The sequence below is a fragment of the Pongo abelii genome, chromosome 3, assembly GCF_028885655.2.
Source record: "Pongo abelii isolate AG06213 chromosome 3, NHGRI_mPonAbe1-v2.0_pri, whole genome shotgun sequence".
In the NCBI taxonomy this organism is placed as follows: Eukaryota; Metazoa; Chordata; class Mammalia; order Primates; family Hominidae; genus Pongo; species Pongo abelii.
Window position 1 is genome coordinate 208,799,117 of NC_071988.2, and position 23,893 is coordinate 208,823,009.

At 52.3% G+C, this 23,893-nt stretch overlaps 1 long non-coding RNA gene across 2 annotated transcripts in view; it reads right to left on the reverse strand.

The window, feature by feature from the left end:
- Positions 1-23,893, reverse strand: part of LOC129059196 (uncharacterized) — a 143,308-nt gene that overhangs the window by 112,779 nt on the left and 6,636 nt on the right. For both annotated transcript variants that reach the window (XR_008524918.2, XR_010139840.1), the window contains exon 2: positions 5,749-5,917. This is a non-coding gene — a long non-coding RNA (uncharacterized LOC129059196). The remainder of the gene's footprint in view (positions 1-5,748; positions 5,918-23,893) is intronic.

The following is a 23,893-nucleotide window of genomic DNA, read 5'->3' on the forward strand; positions in this document are numbered from 1 at the left end:
CCAGTCCCCCATGGCCGGCCTCCTTCCGCCAGTCCCCCATGGCCGGCCTCCTTCCGCCAGTCCCCCATGGCCGGCCTCCTTCCGCCAGTCCCCCATGGCCGGCCTCCTTCCGCCAGTCCCCCATGGCCGGCCTCCTTCCGCCAGTCCCCCATGGCCGGCCTCCTTCCGCCAGTCCCCCATGGCCGGCCTCCTTCCGCCAGTCCCCCATGGCCGGCCTCCTTCCGCCAGTCCCCCATGGCCGGCCTCCTTCCGCCAGTCCCCCATGGCCGGCCTCCTTCCGCCAGTCCCCCATGGCCGGCCTCCTTCCGCCAGTCCCCCATGGCCGGCCTCCTTCCGCCAGTCCCCCATGGCCGGCCTCCTTCCGCCAGTCCCCCATGGCCGGCCTCCTTCCCCCAGTCCCCCATGGCCGGCCTCCTTCCCCCAGTCCCCCATGGCCGGCCTCCTTCCCCCAGTCCCCCATGGCCGGCCTCCTTCCCCCAGTCCCCCATGGCCGGCCTCCTTCCCCCAGTCCCCCATGGCCGGCCTCCTTCCCCCAGTCCCCCATGGCCGGCCTCCTTCCCCCAGTCCCCCATGGCCGGCCTCCTTCCCCCAGTCCCCCATGGCCGGCCTCCTTCCCCCAGTCCCCCATGGCCGGCCTCCTTCCCCCAGTCCCCCATGGCCGGCCTCCTTCCCCCAGTCCCCCATGGCCGGCCTCCTTCCCCCAGTCCCCCATGGCCGGCCTCCTTCCCCCAGTCCCCCATGGCCGGCCTCCTTCCCCCAGTCCCCCATGGCCGGCCTCCTTCCCCCAGTCCCCCATGGCCGGCCTCCTTCCCCCAGTCCCCCATGGCCGGCCTCCTTCCCCCAGTCCCCCATGGCCGGCCTCCTTCCCCCAGTCCCCCATGGCCGGCCTCCTTCCCCCAGTCCCCCATGGCCGGCCTCCTTCCCCCAGTCCCCCATGGCCGGCCTCCTTCCCCCAGTCCCCCATGGCCGGCCTCCTTCCCCCAGTCCCCCATGGCCGGCCTCCTTCCCCCAGTCCCCCATGGCCGGCCTCCTTCCCCCAGTCCCCCATGGCCGGCCTCCTTCCCCCAGTCCCCCATGGCCGGCCTCCTTCCCCCAGTCCCCCATGGCCGGCCTCCTTCCCCCAGTCCCCCATGGCCGGCCTCCTTCCCCCAGTCCCCCATGGCCGGCCTCCTTCCCCCAGTCCCCCATGGCCGGCCTCCTTCCCCCAGTCCCCCATGGCCGGCCTCCTTCCGCCAGTCCCCCATGGCCGGCCTCCTTCCCCCAGTCCCCCATGGCCGGCCTCCTTCCGCCAGTCCCCCATGGCCGGCCTCCTTCCGCCAGTCCCCCATGGCCGGCCTCCTTCCGCCAGTCCCCCATGGCCGGCCTCCTTCCGCCAGTCCCCCATGGCCGGCCTCCTTCCGCCAGTCCCCCATGGCCGGCCTCCTTCCGCCAGTCCCCCATGGCCGGCCTCCTTCCGCCAGTCCCCCATGGCCGGCCTCCTTCCGCCAGTCCCCCATGGCCGGCCTCCTTCCGCCAGTCCCCCATGGCCGGCCTCCTTCCGCCAGTCCCCCATGGCCGGCCTCCTTCCGCCAGTCCCCCATGGCCGGCCTCCTTCCGCCAGTCCCCCATGGCCGGCCTCCTTCCGCCAGTCCCCCATGGCCGGCCTCCTTCCGCCAGTCCCCCATGGCCGGCCTCCTTCCGCCAGTCCCCCATGGCCGGCCTCCTTCCGCCAGTCCCCCATGGCCGGCCTCCTTCCGCCAGTCCCCCATGGCCGGCCTCCTTCCGCCAGTCCCCCATGGCCGGCCTCCTTCCGCCAGTCCCCCATGGCCGGCCTCCTTCCCCCATTCCCCCATGGCCGGCCTCCTTCCCCCATTCCCCCATGGCCGGCCTCCTTCCGCCATTCCCCCATGGCCGGCCTCCTTCCGCCATTCCCCCATGGCCGGCCTCCTTCCGCCATTCCCCCATGGCCGGCCTCCTTCCGCCATTCCCCCATGGCCGGCCTCCTTCCGCCATTCCCCCATGGCCGGCCTCCTTCCGCCATTCCCCCATGGCCGGCCTCCTTCCGCCATTCCCCCATGGCCGGCCTCCTTCCGCCATTCCCCCATGGCCGGCCTCCTTCCGCCATTCCCCCATGGCCGGCCTCCTTCCGCCATTCCCCCATGGCCGGCCTCCTTCCGCCATTCCCCCATGGCCGGCCTCCTTCCGCCATTCCCCCATGGCCGGCCTCCTTCCGCCATTCCCCCATGGCCGGCCTCCTTCCCCCATTCCCCCATGGCCGGCCTCCTTCCCCCATTCCCCCATGGCCGGCCTCCTTCCCCCATTCCCCCATGGCCGGCCTCCTTCCCCCATTCCCCCATGGCCGGCCTCCTTCCCCCATTCCCCCATGGCCGGCCTCCTTCCCCCATTCCCCCATGGCCGGCCTCCTTCCCCCATTCCCCCATGGCCGGCCTCCTTCCCCCATTCCCCCATGGCCGGCCTCCTTCCCCCATTCCCCCATGGCCGGCCTCCTTCCGCCATTCCCCCATGGCCGGCCTCCTTCCGCCATTCCCCCATGGCCGGCCTCCTTCCGCCATTCCCCCATGGCCGGCCTCCTTCCGCCATTCCCCCATGGCCGGCCTCCTTCCGCCATTCCCCCATGGCCGGCCTCCTTCCGCCATTCCCCCATGGCCGGCCTCCTTCCGCCATTCCCCCATGGCCGGCCTCCTTCCGCCATTCCCCCATGGCCGGCCTCCTTCCGCCATTCCCCCATGGCCGGCCTCCTTCCGCCATTCCCCCATGGCCGGCCTCCTTCCGCCATTCCCCCATGGCCGGCCTCCTTCCGCCATTCCCCCATGGCCGGCCTCCTTCCGCCATTCCCCCATGGCCGGCCTCCTTCCCCCATTCCCCCATGGCCGGCCTCCTTCCCCCATTCCCCCATGGCCGGCCTCCTTCCCCCATTCCCCCATGGCCGGCCTCCTTCCCCCATTCCCCCATGGCCGGCCTCCTTCCGCCATTCCCCCATGGCCGGCCTCCTTCCGCCATTCCCCCATGGCCGGCCTCCTTCCGCCATTCCCCCATGGCCGGCCTCCTTCCGCCATTCCCCCATGGCCGGCCTCCTTCCGCCATTCCCCCATGGCCGGCCTCCTTCCCCCATTCCCCCATGGCCGGCCTCCTTCCGCCATTCCCCCATGGCCGGCCTCCTTCCGCCATTCCCCCATGGCCGGCCTCCTTCCCCCATTCCCCCATGGCCGGCCTCCTTCCGCCATTCCCCCATGGCCGGCCTCCTTCCGCCATTCCCCCATGGCCGGCCTCCTTCCGCCATTCCCCCATGGCCGGCCTCCTTCCGCCATTCCCCCATGGCCGGCCTCCTTCCGCCATTCCCCCATGGCCGGCCTCCTTCCGCCATTCCCCCATGGCCGGCCTCCTTCCGCCATTCCCCCATGGCCGGCCTCCTTCCGCCATTCCCCCATGGCCGGCCTCCTTCCGCCATTCCCCCATGGCCGGCCTCCTTCCGCCATTCCCCCATGGCCGGCCTCCTTCCGCCATTCCCCCATGGCCGGCCTCCTTCCGCCATTCCCCCATGGCCGGCCTCCTTCCGCCATTCCCCCATGGCCGGCCTCCTTCCGCCATTCCCCCATGGCCGGCCTCCTTCCCCCATTCCCCCATGGCCGGCCTCCTTCCCCCATTCCCCCATGGCCGGCCTCCTTCCGCCATTCCCCCATGGCCGGCCTCCTTCCGCCATTCCCCCATGGCCGGCCTCCTTCCGCCATTCCCCCATGGCCGGCCTCCTTCCGCCATTCCCCCATGGCCGGCCTCCTTCCGCCATTCCCCCATGGCCGGCCTCCTTCCGCCATTCCCCCATGGCCGGCCTCCTTCCGCCATTCCCCCATGGCCGGCCTCCTTCCGCCATTCCCCCATGGCCGGCCTCCTTCCGCCATTCCCCCATGGCCGGCCTCCTTCCGCCATTCCCCCATGGCCGGCCTCCTTCCGCCATTCCCCCATGGCCGGCCTCCTTCCGCCATTCCCCCATGGCCGGCCTCCTTCCGCCATTCCCCCATGGCCGGCCTCCTTCCGCCATTCCCCCATGGCCGGCCTCCTTCCGCCATTCCCCCATGGCCGGCCTCCTTCCGCCATTCCCCCATGGCCGGCCTCCTTCCGCCATTCCCCCATGGCCGGCCTCCTTCCGCCATTCCCCCATGGCCGGCCTCCTTCCGCCATTCCCCCATGGCCGGCCTCCTTCCGCCATTCCCCCATGGCCGGCCTCCTTCCCCCATTCCCCCATGGCCGGCCTCCTTCCCCCATTCCCCCATGGCCGGCCTCCTTCCCCCATTCCCCCATGGCCGGCCTCCTTCCCCCATTCCCCCATGGCCGGCCTCCTTCCCCCATTCCCCCATGGCCGGCCTCCTTCCCCCATTCCCCCATGGCCGGCCTCCTTCCCCCATTCCCCCATGGCCGGCCTCCTTCCCCCATTCCCCCATGGCCGGCCTCCTTCCCCCATTCCCCCATGGCCGGCCTCCTTCCCCCATTCCCCCATGGCCGGCCTCCTTCCCCCATTCCCCCATGGCCGGCCTCCTTCCGCCATTCCCCCATGGCCGGCCTCCTTCCGCCATTCCCCCATGGCCGGCCTCCTTCCGCCATTCCCCCATGGCCGGCCTCCTTCCGCCATTCCCCCATGGCCGGCCTCCTTCCCCCATTCCCCCATGGCCGGCCTCCTTCCCCCATTCCCCCATGGCCGGCCTCCTTCCGCCATTCCCCCATGGCCGGCCTCCTTCCGCCATTCCCCCATGGCCGGCCTCCTTCCGCCATTCCCCCATGGCCGGCCTCCTTCCGCCATTCCCCCATGGCCGGCCTCCTTCCGCCATTCCCCCATGGCCGGCCTCCTTCCGCCATTCCCCCATGGCCGGCCTCCTTCCGCCATTCCCCCATGGCCGGCCTCCTTCCGCCATTCCCCCATGGCCGGCCTCCTTCCGCCATTCCCCCATGGCCGGCCTCCTTCCGCCATTCCCCCATGGCCGGCCTCCTTCCGCCATTCCCCCATGGCCGGCCTCCTTCCCCCATTCCCCCATGGCCGGCCTCCTTCCCCCATTCCCCCATGGCCGGCCTCCTTCCCCCATTCCCCCATGGCCGGCCTCCTTCCCCCATTCCCCCATGGCCGGCCTCCTTCCCCCATTCCCCCATGGCCGGCCTCCTTCCCCCATTCCCCCATGGCCGGCCTCCTTCCCCCATTCCCCCATGGCCGGCCTCCTTCCCCCATTCCCCCATGGCCGGCCTCCTTCCCCCATTCCCCCATGGCCGGCCTCCTTCCCCCATTCCCCCATGGCCGGCCTCCTTCCCCCATTCCCCCATGGCCGGCCTCCTTCCCCCATTCCCCCATGGCCGGCCTCCTTCCCCCATTCCCCCATGGCCGGCCTCCTTCCCCCATTCCCCCATGGCCGGCCTCCTTCCCCCATTCCCCCATGGCCGGCCTCCTTCCCCCATTCCCCCATGGCCGGCCTCCTTCCCCCATTCCCCCATGGCCGGCCTCCTTCCCCCATTCCCCCATGGCCGGCCTCCTTCCCCCATTCCCCCATGGCCGGCCTCCTTCCCCCATTCCCCCATGGCCGGCCTCCTTCCCCCATTCCCCCATGGCCGGCCTCCTTCCCCCATTCCCCCATGGCCGGCCTCCTTCCCCCATTCCCCCATGGCCGGCCTCCTTCCCCCATTCCCCCATGGCCGGCCTCCTTCCCCCATTCCCCCATGGCCGCCCTCCTTCCCCCATTCCCCCATCGCCGCCCTCCTTCCCCCATTCACCCATCGCAGCTCTCCTTCCGCCATTCTTCCATCGCAGCTCTCCTTCCGCCATTCATCCATCACAGCTCTCCTTCTTGCTGAGCTTGGGTGTAGTCTCAGAGTCCTTCTCAATGTAGCATCCCAGACAACCACCACCAAATGAGGCTTGACACTCATTTACCATTCCTGCCTGTCAATGAGAACCAGAACTGGACACCAGTTAAAGTGGCGGAGATGGATTTTAGAGAGAAACTAAACTTCTGTAATAGGGGAAAAGAGACTTCAGCACAGAACTGAGCTCAATTTGAATACCAGGATAAGTGGGAATTTATCACTGAACAGCAGGATGGGGGCGTCAGTGGATGGAAAGTCACTAAGAGGAAACATCAAGGATAGTAGGTTCTTGAGAAACTGACTTAACAGGGTCCTTGCTAAGAGCAGGCCGGCAGGATGGGATATCAAGAGTTGGGAATTCTTTTGTAGGAGAGGAAAAATATCTTTTCTCCTACCCTTCAGAGTTTGTGGCTGGGGACCCCATAATAAAAGACAGATTAACAAGAGAAAAGCATAGAAATGTATTTAATATAAGTTTCACAAGACATAGGAGGCTTCATAAGAAAACAAAGATCCAAAGAAATGGTTAAACCTTAGTGTTTTTATGCTAGATTGGATGAAGAGTGGAGAGTTCTGAAAAAATGTTTGAGGACAGAGCAGGAGCTCCATATAGTCATCTGGGGAAAATTTAGCAAGTCTCATTCACTCAGATTCCTCTCAGCATCCCTCCATCTTTTTTTTTGAGACGGAGTTTCACTCATGTTGCCCAGGCTGGAGTGCAATGGCAGGATCTCGGCTCACTGCAACCTCCGCCTACTGGGTTCAAGCGATTCTCCTACCTCAGCCTCCCAAGTAGCTGGGATTACAGGCATGTGACACCACGCCCGGCTAATTTTGTATTTTTAGTAGAGACGGGGTTTTTCCATGTTGGTCAGGCTGGTCTTGAACTCCTGACCTCAGGTGATCTGCCCACCTCAGCCTCCCAAAGTGTTGAGATTGCAGGCTTGAGCCACCGCACCTGGCCCCCTCCATCTTTAAAGTCAAGGATGCTCCTTCTCTCTTGGTATAAAGAGACCACCCCTTACATAAGGGTTGGATAATCCGCTTCAAGGGAAGGTCAGAAAATCGTTTCACCAATTCCTTCAGCTAAAATATTAAATATACCAAGGCAGTGCGTCCTGAACTCCGCCACTCTCTAAACTGACATAGCAGGATTTGTGATAAAACTGAATTCAGCAAAGATGAACACGGAAGCCCACGGAGGACACCTGATGGAGAAGAGGGCTCGGAGGAGCGTGGCCACAGTCCACTTAAGGAGAAAGTCTTTGTCACACCCCAGAGTTAGAGTACACAGCCCCCTCTAGCTAAGAAACTGTAAATAACTCTAAAGCAACCCATCTGCAGCTCCAGGTAGACAACGTCACCTGCACCATCAGCTGCTTTTGACACCAGGCAATTCTAGGCACCTCGGCATGCTGAGTGTTCTGAGCAGAAGGAGGTTGAGAGTGTCACAGAAGCCAGAAGGTCTCTCCAATCTTCTCCTGCCTTCCTTTCTCCTAACCCCCTTTCCCCTCTAAAGCAGGTCGTAGAATCTAGAATTCTCCTCCCCTGAAGCAAGCCATCAAACTCAGGAACATCATTCTCTGAGCTCCTCGCTACTCCAGTGAAGACCCTCATGTGACAGGTATTGTGTCCTATACCTGGGGCGGGGGAAGGAATTCACAGACACAAAAAGAATCGGAACAAATAGGCCTAAAGGAGTTCCCCCAAGTTTATTATCATTAGATCACATTCCCTTTTATCCAGTCATGCTTCTCTACAACTATCTACTTTTCTTCATCAGACTTAGCATAAAAATACACAGTTTTCCCTGGTTCTTTGGGCCTTCATTCCTGAAGGCTCCTGTGACATGTGAAGCTTTCACTAAATATATTTGTTCAGGTTTTCTCCTGTTAATCTGTCCTATGTTATGGAGGTGTCAGCCACGAACTGAATGGGTGAGAAAAAGAGATTACTTTTTCTCCTCTACAGGGCTCATGGCTCAGAACGGTATTTTTCAAAAAAGAACCTGAGTCGTATAGCTGTATTTCATTTTTTCTCAGAGACTATATACACAAAATTGAACAAGCATTTTATCACTTGTTCAAGAAGGCAAAAATATAGGTCACTGAAAACATAGTCTTCTTGAATTACTTTTTTTCCCCCAAACTTTAATTTAATCCTTGTAATAGTCACATCAAGAAAAGCTTTTTCTATCAATTTTCTTACCAGTTGAATACTCTTTTGAAAGTGGACTGTCAGTTACACAGCTCTGTGTTTCAACTAATAACCTATTTTGCAGCTGACATGCAGGAATACGACTGCTATACAAGAAAGAAATGTTATTTTTCTTTTCTATGGAATTGGGTCCAGAAAAATGCCTGTGAGAAAGGCTTTTTGCATGTACATTTGTCCTGGCACTTTTTCCTTATTAAAAATTTAATGGCATGGGCCACATATTCATATTCAGATCAACTCTGGGTACTTATCCCATAGCTATGATAATTAAGATTTTACTTTTATGACAGTCTAGCAGAGCACAGGTTTTATATTCAATATTCTGCCACTTGACAATTCTTTAGCCAGATTTTCCCAGCTTCCCTTCTCATAAGACTCCACTCGAGATTCTGATTCAGCACGGCTGAGATGCAGGCTGGAGTCCTGGTGTTTACAAAGAACTGCAAGTGATGTTTATAACCAGAAAGGTTTGGAAAGCACCACTCAAGGCAAATATTCGGTTTTAGGGGTTTTAAAATATTTTCAAAACAAAGCTAAAGATTTTAGTTCATTTTTATTTTTTCGAGACAGGGTCTGGCTCTGTCACCCAGGCTGGAGTGCGGTGGCATGATCATAGCTCACTACAACCTCAAACTCCTGGGCTCAAGCCATCCTCTCTCCTCAGCCTCCCAAGTAGATGGGACTATAGGTGCATACCACTACGACCAGCTAGTTTTGTTTTCAAATTTTTTGTAGAGATGGGGTCTTGCTGTGTTGCCCAGCCTGGTCTTGAACTCCTGCTCTCAAAGGATCTTCCCGCCTCAGCCTCCCAAAGTACTGGGATTGCAGGCGTGGGCCTCTGTGCCTCACCAAAACTCAAGATTTTTCAATACAGCACACACACCACAAAGTACAGCCATGATGGTCGCCCTGGTGAAGAGGTGAAAGCACCTGCCAGCTGCCGCTGCCTCAGCCTGCCCCAACCCCATGCAGCCCTGCTCCTTCTCTCATTAGAAGCAGCAGGGGAAGGCACGGTGGGGAGAGGGGTAGGGACGCTGCGAGCATCCCCAGAAACCATCGCAGCGCCTCCTGCCCAGCTGCAGTGGAGCCGCTGCACTCCACCAAGTCAGCCGAGGGCTCTGAGGACCAGAACAGAAAACACTTCCATATGTATTTCTTCCACAATTCTTTGAGTGAAGCACCACCCTCTGTACAGAATCATCATAATTATTCTTGGATCACTCTTTTTTCTCTCTACAGTGGCTTTGGTAACAGCAGGGATTCCAGAAACAAGGACAAAAGCATCTGGCTTGAGCAAGGAGGCTGCTGGCAAGACTGAGGGTGGCAGAGCTAGGAGGATGAATGTGTGAGGAGTGGACAGGCGACAGGAAGAGAAGCAAAGAGAGAATGGGAGACCGGGGAGAGCCCCTCAGTGGCCAGTCGTGAACTTTCCCCAGACCTGTCCTCCTGGCAGAACCGTCTCTCCCAGCTCCTGGAGGTGGACCCAACCCCAGGCCAGAGGCTACAGCAAGCAGACGTCATGGTCGCTGCCTGCACCACCCATGGTGGCTTTCACAGCTTCCCTGCCAGCTCCAAGCCTACCCCAAACCTCCGAAAAGCATCTGAGGAGGCAGCTTACATTTGGGATTAAAACACCAGTGTTACCCCTGTCAGAAAAATTTGCATTATTCGTGTGGTGAACTAAAAATAAAATCTTAAGCCCCACACTGATCAGACCCCCTCTTGGCCAAGGGAACTCCAGAGAAAGCCTAAAACTGAGTTCCAGGCCATCACCGGAAGGGAGGTCAGGCATGTCTCCTCATACCCGCTTTCTTTTGGAGCTTAGACATAACAACTGACCAGCAGTCCTGTAAAAACAGAGATCAGGAGGCTGACAAAACAGACTCTCTGTTGTACTAAGAAGCCAAATTCTAGGCCAGGAGCAGTGGCTCAAGCCTGTAATCCTAGCACTTTGGGAGGCCGAGTTGGGAGGATCACGAGGTCAGGAGACTGAGACCATCCTGGCCAACATGGTGAAACCCCGTCTCTACTAAAAATATAAAAAATTAGCCGGGCGTGGTGGTGGGTGCTTGTAGTCCCAGCTACTTGGGAGGCTGAGGCAGGAGAATTGCTTGAACCCAGAAGGCGGAGGTTGCAGTGAGCCGAGATCACACCACTGCACTCCAGCCCGGGCGACAGAGTCAGACTCCATCTCAAAAAAAAAAAAAAAAAAAGTCAGATTCTAAACAGGATGTAAAGCTGGCAGTTTTGCTGAACAGGTCATATTGTGGCTGACTCTGACACAGCATCCTTATCTTTTTTTCCTTTTTTTATCCTCCACAGGGCAAGTCCTAAGCATCCTTATCTTAACTTCAACAGTCCATTCTGCTAACTCCAAATTTTTAGACAAAGTTTTGTTCCTTTCACCAACTGCACATTAAAGAATCTCGGAATCCGCCTGTGACCTGTAAGCCCCCACTTCAAGATGTCCTGCGTTTCCTGGCCGGGCCAATGCACACCTTCCATGTATGGATTTGTGTTTTGCCTCCTCGAAATGTGTAAGACCACACTGTAACCTGGCCACCTCAGCAGCACTAAGAGCACACCGTAACCCGGCCACCTCAGGAGCACTTGCTCAGGACCCCTTGAGACTGTTTCCCTGGGCTGTGGTCACTCATATTGGCTCAGAATAAACTCTTTAAAATATTTTACAGAGTTTGGTTTTTCCCACTAGCAATGTCAACCTAAATGGAAGAAGCTGAAACAAAATTAATGTAGTAGAGAGTTTACTTGGGCTAAGCTTGACGATTGAAATCTGGGAGCATAGATTCAAGTTGCCCTGAATATACATCCCAATTAGCAGAAGTTGTAAGTGGATTTTTTTTTTTTTTTTTTTGACAGAATCTCGCTCTGTTGCCAGGGTGGAGTGCAATGGCACAATCTCAGCTCACTGCAACCTCCGCCTCCCGGGTTCAAGCGATTCTCCTGCCTCAGCCTCCCGAGTAGCTGGGATTACAGGCACGTGCCACCACACTTGGCTAATTTTTGTAATTTTAGTAGAAACAGGGTTTCACCATGTTGGCCAGGATGGTCTAGATCTCCTGACCTCATGATCCACCTGCCTTGGCCTCCTAAAGTGCAAGATTACAGATGTGAGCCACTGCACCCGGCTGATTTTTTTTTTTTTTTTTTTTTTACAGGGTCTGGCTCTGTCCCCCAGGCTGGAGTGCAGCCTCAAACTCCTAAGCTTAAGTGATCCTCCTGCCTCAGCCTCACGGGTAGCTAGGACCACAGACACATGCCACCGTGCCTGGCTAATTTTTTATATTTTTTAATGTTTTTGTAGAGACAGGGTATCACTATTTTGCCCAGGGTGATCTCAAATGCCTGGCCTTAAGTGATCCTCCTCAGCCTCCCAAAGTGTCGGGATTATAAGCACGAGCCACTGTGCCCTGCATAGGTGGATTATTTTTTTTCGAAGTCTCATTCTCCTGCCGGCCTGGAGTGTAGTGGTGCCATCTTGGCTCACTGCAACCTCCGACTTCTTGGTTCAAGTGATTCTCCTGCCTCAGCCTCCCAAGTAGCTGGGATTATAGGCATGCACCACCATGCCCAGCTAATTTTTGTATTTTTAGTAGAGACGGGGTTTCACCATGTTGGCCAGGATGGTCTTGATCTCCTGACTTTGTGATCCACCCACCTCAGCTTCCCAAAGTGCTGGGATTACAGGCGTGAGCCACCGCACCCGGCCAGGTGGATTTTTAAAGGCGATAAAGGAGGATGGAGAGTGGGCTGACACAAAGTGGCTCCTCAGGAATTCTCACTGGTCTACAGAAATAACATTGATTATGGTGGGGCATAGTGTCCGGGCATGGCATCCTTAGGTACATGTATAGCTTCTGTGGCAACAGCAAGCAGTTTCCAGAGATGAATTGCGAGATCAAAAGGGGCAGCAGGCTGCGGTTGCCATCTCATTTTAACATCTCTCTGAGTCTGACAATTCAAAGGACTTGCATTCCTCAGACAAAAGTTCCCCTCCCCTCCCCTCCCTTCCCCCGTTCCCTCCCTCCCCCTCCCTTCTTTTATTTTCTTTTCTCCCTTCCCCTCCATTCCCCTCCCCTCCTGTCTGTCTTCTCCCCTCCCCTCCCCTCCCTTCCCCTTCCCTTCCCCTTCCCTTCCCCTTCCCTTCCCCCTTCCTTCCCTTCCCCTTCCCTTCCGCTTCCTTTCCTTTCCCTTCCTTTTCTTTTCTTTTCTTGAGGAGACTCCGGGAAAGCGAAAGACAGAATTGTGGCAACTTTCTTGAGCAGGAAGTTCTGAGGCAAGGAAAAGCCCTTATGTGCGATGCGAGGGAGGCTGCACAGACCTGGGTGGCTGCCCACAGTTTCTGGAGCCTGGCCACAGCGCCTCTGAAGGCAATGTCACATAGGGAACGAGTCACCCGGAAGCCAGACAGGCACAAGCACGTGGACGCTTTCCTCCTTGAAGATCCAGGGCCACCTTCCTGCCCCTGCGGGCGCAGCGGTCTCCAGCCCCTAGAGAAGCTCCAGCTGGGGATACTGTCAACCAGGTAACCAGCACGGCCCTCCTGTGCAGCCCGGGACCAGCTGTAAAGTGGTGATGGCAGGGGAAACCCTACAGGGACTTCCTCACACACACAAAGGGGCTGCCTCACACACACACACACACACACACACACACACACAGGGACTGCCTCTCTCTCACACACACTCACACACACACACACACACAGGAACTGGCTCACACACACACACAGGGACTGCCTCACACACAGAGACTGCCTCACACACACACACAGGGACTGCCTCACACACACACAGGGACTACCTCACACACACACAGGGACTGGCTCACACACACAGGGACTGCCTCACACACACACGGGGACTGCCTCACACACACGGGGACTGCCTCACACACACACGGGGACTGGCTCACACACACAGGGACTGCCTCACACACACACAGGGACTGCCTCACACACACACAGGGACTGGCTCACACACACAGGGACTGCTTCACACACAGGGACTGGCTCACACACACAGGGGCTGCCTCACACACACACAGGGACTGGCTCACACACACACAGGGACTGGCTCACACACACACAGGGACTACCTCACACACACACACAGGGACTGCCTCACACACACACAGGGACTACCTCACACACACACACAGGGACTGGCTCACACACACACAGGGACTGGCTCACACACACACACAGGGACTGGCTCACACACACACACAGGGACTGGCTCACACACACACAGGGACTGCCTCACACACACACACAGGGACTGGCTCACACACACACAGGGACTGCCTCACAGGTTTTAAGTGAAAGGAAGAAATCAGGAGTTCTTTCCTTTTTTAGCAATTTGAAACTCTAAGAAACAGGCTACAGTGTTATATTAATGTCTCACCACTCCCACCCCCTTTTCAAGTGAAATAAAGAATACAAGGAAAGCCAGAAGAATGCTGAAGATTTTGGCAATGAAGGGTCTGACCACAAAGAAAGCCAATGTGCCACTTGTGTGGTTTTTTGCAGAAAGAGTCAACAGCCTTCCTGCGAGACACAGGCTGGAGAGGGTTCCGTTTTCACGGCTGGCTGCCACAGAACTGGCTTAGGCTGGATGGACTGAGCAGAGCATGGGGGCTGAGCCGAGTGGCGTGAGCCAGGGGTCCAGAGCAGACACGGGGGGCGTGCACGCCATCTCCAGAGTCACACAGGGCTGTGTGTAGGTGGCCACTAGGTTAGGTCACGCATAAAAGTTGCTTTGTATCTGCAGCATGAACAAGACTTAAAGAAAGCTCTGTTTTATAAAGATGAAGCAGTGCTAAGCATGTCATTTAGGATGAAGAAGAAGGCAGGGAAAGCGTTCATTTTAGAAGTGCTGTGAGGACGGTGCTGGACGCAGTGGGGTGGGGGGAGGGTGCCTTCCGCCCAGATCTTCCCTCCCCTCACCACTGTGCTGCCCTGCCTGCATGCCCTCACGCCCAGGCTAGTTTCCACTCTGCCAGAGGCAGTGAAGATTGGATCCGCTGATGGCAGCATCTTGGAAACAGGAAACTGACAGGCCTCTGAATATGCCATCCTAAAATATGACTGTCAGGGACCAGACTATAGCAACCCAAATACGACTGTCAGGCCAGATTATATGCCCCAAAATATGACTGTCAGAGACCAGATTATACCACCCCAAAATATGACTGTCGGAGACCAGACTATATCGTCCCAAAATATGACTGTTGACAACCAGACTATATCACCCCAAAATATGACTGTCAGAGACCAGACTATATCATCCCAAAATATGACTGTCAGAGACCAGATTATACACCCCAAAATATGACTGTCAGAGACCACACTATACCACCCCAAAATATGCCTGTCATAGACCAGACTATATCACTCCAAAATATGACTGTCGGAGACCAGATTATACCACCCCAAACTATGACTGTCAGAGACCAGACTATATCACCCCAAAATATGACTGTCAGGGACCAGACTATATCGTCCCAAAATATGACTGTTGGAGACCAACTATATCACCCCAAAATATGACTGTCAGAGACCAGACTATATCATCCCAAAATATGACTGTCAGAGACCAGATTATACACCCCAAAATATGACTGTCAGAGACCAGACTATACCACCCCAAAATATGACTGTCAGAGACCAGACTATAGCAACCCAAAATATGACTGTCAGAGACCAGATTATACCACTCCAAAATATGACTGTCGGAGACCAGACTATAACACCCCAAAATATGACTGTCGGAGACCAGACTACATCGCCCCAAAATATGACTGTCGGAGACCAGACTATATCAACCCAAAATATGACTGTCAGAGACCAGATTATACCACTCCAAAATATGACTGTCGGAGACCAGACTATAACACCCCAAAATATGACTGTCGGAGACCAGACTACATCGCCCCAAAATATGACTGTCGGAGACCAGACTATATCACCCCAAAATATGACTGTCGGAGACCAGACTATAATCACCCCAAAATATGACTGTCGGAGACCAGACTATATCACCCCAAAATATGACTGTCGGAGACCAGACTATAATCACCCCAAAATATGACTGTCGGAGACCAGACTATATCGTCCCAAAATATGACTGTCGGAGACCAGACTATATCGTCCCAAAATATGACTGTCAGAGACCAGATTATACACCCCAAAATATGACTGTCGGAGACCAGACTATACCACCCCAAAATATGACTGTCAGAGACCAGACTATACCACCCCAAAATATGACTGTCAGAGACTAACCAGACCATGCCTCCCACACTGACCGTCACAGACTAACCAGACCATGCTTCCCACACATGCCTCTTTGTCTTAAGGATCATTTGGAGCTGGTTATTTTGAGAAATTGCAGACGCAGGAGAACCTTTAAAAACAGAGACTTACCATTTTGTAAAGGAAATGTACGTCCATAAAGGAGCTGTCCATTTGTAAGGGTGCCTTCCTCTCTGCACCAGAGAGAGAACAACAACTAGATCTCCAGACTCCTGAACCATGGAGAAGGTTTTTAAGCCTGAAGTTTAAACTACCTGTTTGAGATCAACTCCAGAGACATACTCAGTTCTCTGGGTGCCTCCCAAGTAGACATGAGCTACACATACTAATAAACTTCTGTTTGTTTTTCTCTTCTTACTCGGTCTTTGTTACAGGGAGTCTCAGCTAAGGTTGGAGGGCAGAGAGAAAACTCGTGTTCTGCCCCTACCAGAGCAGGTGTGTGTTCCTCTGCACTGATGAATGTGCCTGTCTTCAGAAAGGGCAGCCCGTAGGTACTGAGAGCAGAGGCGGAGCTTCTAAGAGAGCAGTGACAGCCTCACTCCGCCTCCCTGGCCCTCACCCGGTCCCCTGCACCTGGAGCTACTGGAAGACGGAGGAACCATCCTTTCAGAATCTCCTGGAGGACTCATCGACCCCATGGGAACATGGTACAAGGCTGGAGAGCCGCTCTGTGTTGAAGGGGAGGAGAGAAGATAATCCCATTTCCTCCCAGTCTAAAGAATGAGCATTCCCAGTGGAAGGAGAAAGCAGATCCTTGGCCACACACAATCCTCTGAGAAGAGTCAACAGGATTGTGACTAGAAGTGGCTTCTACATCAGCCCAAAGTTGACTTTCAGCAAACGGTAGGTTTTTGCAATTTAAAGCAGTGACAATTGATTGAGACAAGGTTAGCCTTAAGTGATTTAGAAAATGCTTTTATATAAGATCTCATTTAATCTTCATTGTGGTTCTTGTAGAAAGGAATCAGAATTTAAGGCAACAGCGTGAGGTTGCAGAGCTATTATATTATGGAGCTAGGATTCTGACCTAGTTGGCTTAACAAGGAGGGGCTTAATAAAGACAAGTGATCTCCAAGCCCAAATACAAGCAAAGCCAGCTCATAAAAGATCTGCTTTCAGATTTTAATCCTTGATGAAGGGAAATGTTTAAAAATTTCCTAAAAGCAAAATTGACAAGACAAATCCAAAGAAAACCCTGTCTTATCCAGTGTGGCCTCAAGGTCCACCCGCATCCCCTGAACAGAAAACCCTGTCTTATCCAGTGTGGCCTCGAGGTCCACCCGCATCCCCTGAACCTGGTGCATTCGCCTTTGGGTACATTCAGTAAAGGAGCCACAGTCTCAGAATATATGAGGTGGTATTTTTGTTGGGAGCAGGGGTGGAGAAGTTGCCTCGAAATATATACAGATTAAAAGTGTATATATTTCAAATGTATTTAACAAAACTTATAGCTAAGCAAATATTCCCTACAATCTACCAAAAAAAACGTAGAAATTATCCACAAAGAATTTAGGGCTTCATCTATTTTTAGAGGAAGAAGCTGTTAGCATGCTGTGTTCAGAAAAAATATATTCAATTAAGTTAATAAATTAATCATGTAGTCTTTGATTAAGATTATCATCAATGAAATATAACTACACAAATAGTAATGATTCAACTATAGCTTTGCTTATTGCAATGAAAAGGATGATCTGGACATCTAGATACCCTCCTGAAAACCTTGTGAAACCTGTGACTACCTCTTCATGTAAGTCCCTCTCTCCACCCCCGACTGGGGAAGTCAATGATTTACCAAACATAGCACACAGCTGGTCCATGGCAGAGGCAGCAGGAACCCAGCACTATCTGCCTAAAGATGGTGTGACCTGCTGACGGGTGGCCGTGGTCCACAAGTCACCAGTAGCTTCAGCACACAGGTCTATCTTCTGGAATGACCAGGCCTCCCTACATAGGCCAGAGTCTTCCTGCACAGGCCCAGGGCCCTAAGGCTGCACAGATGCCCGAGGTCCAGTCTGCAGATATGCTGGGATCAAGGCATCGCGTGTGCTTCTGCTAAGGCAGTGCTTCCCATACCGCTGGCAGGCATCAAGATCACTTAGAGAGCTTGTAATTCCTCAGGAAATGACCTTCAGGCCTCTCACAAAAAGTATCAAAGAACTGAAACTAGATCACCACACCAGATGCCCGACCCCTCATTCACCATGATCACTTCCTTGCCCCTCCCAAGTTCCTGTGTTCTTTTTTTTTTTTTTTTTTTGAGAGTCTCGCTGTCGCCAGGCTGAAGTGCAGTGGCGCGATCTCAGCTCACTGCAACCTCCGCCTCCTGAGTTCAAGCGATTCTTCTGTCTCAGCCTCGTGAGTAGCTGGGACTACAGGTGCATGCCACCATGCCCAGCCAATTTTTGTATTTTTAGTAGAGACAGGATTTCTTAGCCAGACTGGTCTCAAACTCCTGACCTCGTGATCCACCCACCTCTGCCTCCCAAAATGCTGAGATTACAGGTGTAAGCCACCACCACCAGCCTGAGCCACCACGCCTGGCCCTGTTTTCTTATACATTGTTATATTTCTTGCCTGCTATATAAACTCCTGGTTTTGATCAGTCAGGGAGATGGATGTGAGACTCAGCTGGCATCTCCTCAGCTGCAGCACCCTATTAAAGCCTTCTTCCTTGGCAATACTCATCATCTCAGTGATTGGCTTTCCGTGCAGTGAGCAGCAGGACTGAGATCAAACCACTGGTGTTTCAGTAACAATTTTCCTACTGTTTTTCTTTTCTTTCTTTCTTTTTTTTTTTTTTGTTTTGTTTTGTTTTGTAGAGACAACGTCTTGCCATGTTGCCCAGGCTGGTTTCAAATTCCTGGGATCAGGTGATCCTCCCACCACAGCCTCCCAAAGTGCTGGGATTACAGGTATGAACCACCACGCCTGGCCCCCTAGTGAAATCTAAAATTGCAACACTCTTTTTTCTCACAGTTTTCTCATGCCATTAATTCTCTCTTCTACTTCTCTAAAAACTTTAATCTACTCCACCGTTCCTAACATTTTCGTTTTTGTCTGACTACACTGTCTTGCCTACCCCATATCTGAACCACTTTTTCGCTACTGCCCCCAGCCCCTATTGCGCTAACAGACCTCACAGGCTTCTCAGACCCACGCAGTGGAGATGAAGCCTGGAGTTACTGCCTGTGCTGCCCAAAGCAGGCCAGGAGCCCACAGTTGTCCTTAAAGCCCTTGTGTTTGTGGTGTTCACCTTGGACAGGCCTTCGCCCCGACTTCATTTATCTGTTCTTGCTCAGCTTATATCTTCTCTTAACCCACCACAACATTCATGGCTGAGACCCCATAACAAAAAACTGATTAGCAAAAGAAAATCATGCAAATTTATCTAACCAAAGTTTTACATGACCCAGGAGCCTTCAGAAATGAAGGCCCAAAGAAACAGGGAACACTGTATTTTTATGCTTAGGATGGATAGAGAGTGGACAGTCCTGTAGGATGGTTGGACAAAGGGAAGATGAGCTAATGAGAATAACCTGGGGAGAACTTAGCAAGGCCAATTTGTTCAGATTCTGCTTGGCATCGCTGGGTCTTCATTCCTTTTCTCTAGGTATAGGGAGAAGGAACCTCTGGAATGAGGGTCTAATGACCTATTTTAGAGGGAGGCCAAATAATTATTTTAGGACCTGCTTTGGAGGAGAACAGTGGGAGAAGGTCAGAGAGATCTTCCTGCTTCTGCCCCGCGCTCTCCTTCCCCTCTTTTGTCTCCATGGTCCCCGCCCTTGTTTACCCTCCCGTGCTCTTACCATCCTCCAGGATCATACTCAACCCATGAACCCTCTTCCTCCTCTCTTCTGGCTTGTTCGCCCCAGGCCTCCCCATAAACCTTTCTTAATAAATCCTTTCTCCATCCTGTGTCTACGTCTACTTCCAACCATTTTTTCTCCTTAAATATTTAATTCACCATCTTTACCTACATGCTTATTTTATGCATTAATTATTACAAAATTATATTTTCGGCCCCCATATTTTCCTGAAGTTCTTTTGCAACTGTTGTAAATAATCTTCTAGCAGCCAAACCCCTTTTTCGTTCCCTCATTATGGAGGGTTTATACTTAGGAAGCAGCCACCACTTCCACCACTGAGCTGGCACTGGTGATATGACAATGAACAAGATACACATGGCCTTTACCCTTATGGAGCACACAGTCTGTGGTAAAGAAAGCAAGAAGATAATCAATTACAGACCAACCTGGGTAACATAGGGAGATCTCATCGCTGCAAAATAAAAAAAATTAGCCAGGCATGGTGGCGCATGCCTGTGGTCCAGCTATTTGGGAGGCTTAAACAGGAGGATCATTTGAGCTGGGGAGTTTGAGGTTGCAGTGAGCCATGATCATGCTACTGCACTCCAGCCTGGGCGACAGAGTGAGACCTTGTCTATAAAATAATAATAATAACCAATTAAATTACAGCATAACAAATGCCAGGATGGAGAAACAATGGGAAACTGGGTGCAGAGGAGGGAGGTCTTTAAGGCAGATCAACTCACTTTGGCATTTAGTTCTTAATACTGTTCTCCCATGTGGCTTGTAGGACTCATACTCCCCTGAGACTTCTCCTGCCACTCCTACTTAGTTTTATTTTTTTTCACTCCTCCATTTCCCCAACTATCTTTGAAATATTTGTGTTCCACAGGACTTTGTCATTTACACACTCTTCCCTTCTCTTTCTAGAGGCTTCCTTGAGCATGTTCACTGCTTGAAAACCTGATGAAACTGACATCTGTCTCTAGCCTGGAGACGTTCTCTTGCACACTCAGCTATATGACGGGCTCCTCAAACTCAAAAGGCTCGGGAACTGAGCTCATTATGTTTCCTCCCAGTCCTTCTCCTATTATCTGTCCTACTCTAGTTAATGAAATTTTCACCTCCCTATTTGGAGCAAGTCCAAAAACTGAGAGTCAACCTATATTTCTCCATTTTACTTATTCTCTGCCTTCACTGGAGGCTGTACCACTTACAAGCACATACTCTAAAGCCACATGGTGTGGATTGAATCACAATTCTACTATTTGCTAAAAGAGTGCCTTAGGTAAATGACTGCATAGCTCTGTGACTCCATTTCCTCATCTGGGAAGTGTATTATTAAGAATTTGGCTGGCCTTTGTCCCCAGGTTTTGGGAAGTAACCTCTAAACCCCTGCCATTTCCTATGCTCTAGGAGTACCTTTGTTATTCATGGGGGGCTCCTTGGACCACACTTGACAGTTTATGTGAACATATGACTTGGAATGGAGGCTGGTTAAGACGACCAACCATGTGACTAGGGAGTCGAGGGCTTTGAACCATATTTTAGTGGCCTGACCTCTGAGGAGGAGAGGGGCCAAAGACTGAGACACATGGGCAATGAATCACGCCTATGTAATGAAACCCCAATAAAACTCACAAGAACTCAGGGGAGCTTCCTTGGTTGGCAATTTCCTCTGTGCATTGCCATACACTGAAGTGCCGGAAGGGTAGCACGTCCTGAGGACAAGAGCAGCTTCACAGCTGGAACCCTCATAGATCCCCTTTTGTGAATCTCTCCCTTTCGTTGCTTCTGAATTATTACATCCTTTTACTGCAATAAAACTGCCATCATAAGTATAGTGCCTTCCTAACCTCTGTGAGCTGTTCTAGAAAATTGTTGAACCTCAGGGAGTCTGTAGGGACCCCTGAATTGGTAGCCAGCTGGTTAGAAGTTAGGGTGGCTCCGGAGGCCTCCAAACTTGTAGCTGGTGTCTGTCGCGAAGGCAGTCTTGTAAAGAACTGTGCCCTTAACCTGAGGTTTGGCCTAACTCCAGACAGGAAATTAATGACAATAACGCCTAATCCATATGGCTACTGTGAGAATTAAATGAGCTAATACAGATAAAGCCTTTGAATAGTAACTGTCATAAGTACAAAATGAATATCACCTATTTTTATTTTTATTTATTTTTATAGACAGGGTCTTTCTCTGTTGCCCAGGCTGGAATGCAGTGGCACAATCGATCATTGCTCACTGCAGCCTCAACCTCCTGGGCTCAAGTGATCCTCCCACTTCAGCCTCCCAAGTAGCTATGACTACAGGTGCACACCATCATGCCCAACTAACCTTTTAAAATTATATTTTGTAGAGACGAGGTCTCACTCTGTTGCAGGCTGGCCTCGAGCTCCTGACCTCAAGCAATCTTCTTCAGCTTCCCAAAGTGCTGGGGTTGATGTCACCCACCTTTAGAATTGTTGCCTTGCATTAGTGTGAACAGAGCCCATCCATACACATGAGGAGTCGGCATTCCCAGGGTCTTCCCAATGGGCCTCCACTGGATGCCCATAGAGAAGAATGGTACACAGCAGAAAAGCAGAGAGAGAGCTTCATGTGGCAGACATAGATCCCCACCTCCTTTCTGGGCCTTTCTTTCACACAGCACAAAAGCATGAGGCCACTGTGGGTGGGCAGGTAATCCTTTTGTCCCCCAAGGCTGTGAAAAGATCTTCTGTTGTTTGTTTGTTTGTTTGTTTGTGGTAGGGTGGTTAAAAGCAAAAGCCATCTGCCCCTGGATCATGCCCCATATAAAACAGAGGTCTGCTACCAGTGAGCCAGGAGCAGGAAGCTTTCTCCAAAGAACCCCCACAGATACAAGCAAAGTTTGACTATGAGACAAAGGCAGAAATACTGAGAAAACCCCATACGTGAGGTCCAGGCTAACAGGGATAGCCTAAGATTGAGGCTGGACCAGGGAAATTAAAAAATGCCTCTTCCACACCTTAAGTCTTTCATGGGAAAATAAACAACAACAGTCGTTTACTCTGGGAGGGAGGAATCAAATGAAAAGAGAGACATCTTTTGTAGTACAGGCATTCAGGGTCTGCCAAAAGATGAAGGTGAAACAGTAACATTGAGAAAAGCTCTGCAGCACACCAGGTCCTTCACTAATACAAAGTATCAGAGCCCACGACTGGAAGAACTTAAAGTTTGAACTAACTGTGATTATAGCAGCAACAAAACCCAAACCCAACTCAAACCAGACTTCCACACAAGTGGCCTGGCAGAAGAAGTATGCCTGTTTCTGGACATAAAACATTTTAAAAGTCCCTTTATTACTATTGTCCTTCTACACACAATGTCTGATGGTCAATTTAAAAAATACATATATGTATGATGTGTAAAGCAAGATAACATCCAACTTACTATCAAGGGATAAAGCAATCAACAGAATAAGGCCCAGAGATGAACAAGATGCTAAAACAATCAAACAGGAATTTTAAAATAACCATGATTAGCACAGGACAAAAAGATCAACTCTCATCACTTCTACGTAAAATGTATTTAAAATCTTAAACAGTAAAATAAGGCAAGAGACAGAAAGAAAAGGCACACAGACTTAAAAAAACAAAACTACATTCATTACCTGACTGCATAAAAATTCCAAATAATCTTCTTTAAATGCTATTGGAAGAAGTGAATCTAACAAGGTTGTAGAAGTTAAGGCCAATATATGAAAATCAAATGTCTTTTTATATACTAGCAATGAACAATTGGAAATTCAAATTTTAGGAAACATCATTTACCCTAGTATCAAAAGCATGAAATATTTGGAGATAAATCTAACAAAAATGTGTAAAAAATATTGTGAAAATTACAGAATATTGATGACGGAAATTAAAGCACACATAAAAAATAAAGCAAACTACCATGTCATGAATAGGAAGACTCAATATGGTTAAACTTTTAATTCTTCCCAAAGTGAGCTATAGGTTCAATGGAAATCCAGTGAAAATCCAAGTAAGGCTTTTTTTGGTAGAAAATAGCAAAGATGATTCCAAAATTTACACGGACTTAACCTTGCACTATATCCAAAATTTAGCTCAAAATAGACGCCAGGCATAATATCACACCTAAAATTATAAAATCTTCTAGAATGAAAAAAGAAAATTCTTTGTAAACTTGTGCTAAGCAAAATGAGGTGTAAAATGATATAATAATTTGGGGGAGCAAAATACGCAGTTTATTATTAGGTTAAAAATACTCTTCACATAAGCCAGATAGATACTCCTTTTCTAAGTACTTTCCCCCACAAAATGAAAATGTATCCATAAAACTAAACTGCAAATGAACAACACAAGATTTACCCGCACAGTGTCGTGGCAGTATGGGGCTGGCAAGGTAGGCCACGGTGCCAAGGCAAACTTCTCAAACCTCTCCGTGCTTCAGTCCCTAGAGGGAACTCAGCTACAGGCGATGCCCGATCAGGTTGCGGTTTGGAATGGGCCCTGGATACTGGCATTTTTAAAACTCTTCCCAGGTGGCCGGGCATGGTGGTTCTTGTAATCCCAGCACTTTGGGAGGCTGAAGTGGGAGGATGGCTGGAGGCCAGGAGTTTGAGACCAGCCTGAGCAACACAGCAAGATCTCATCTCAATAAATAAATAAATATTCTTCCAAGGCAATTTTGCTGTGCTGCTGGGTTTAAAGCA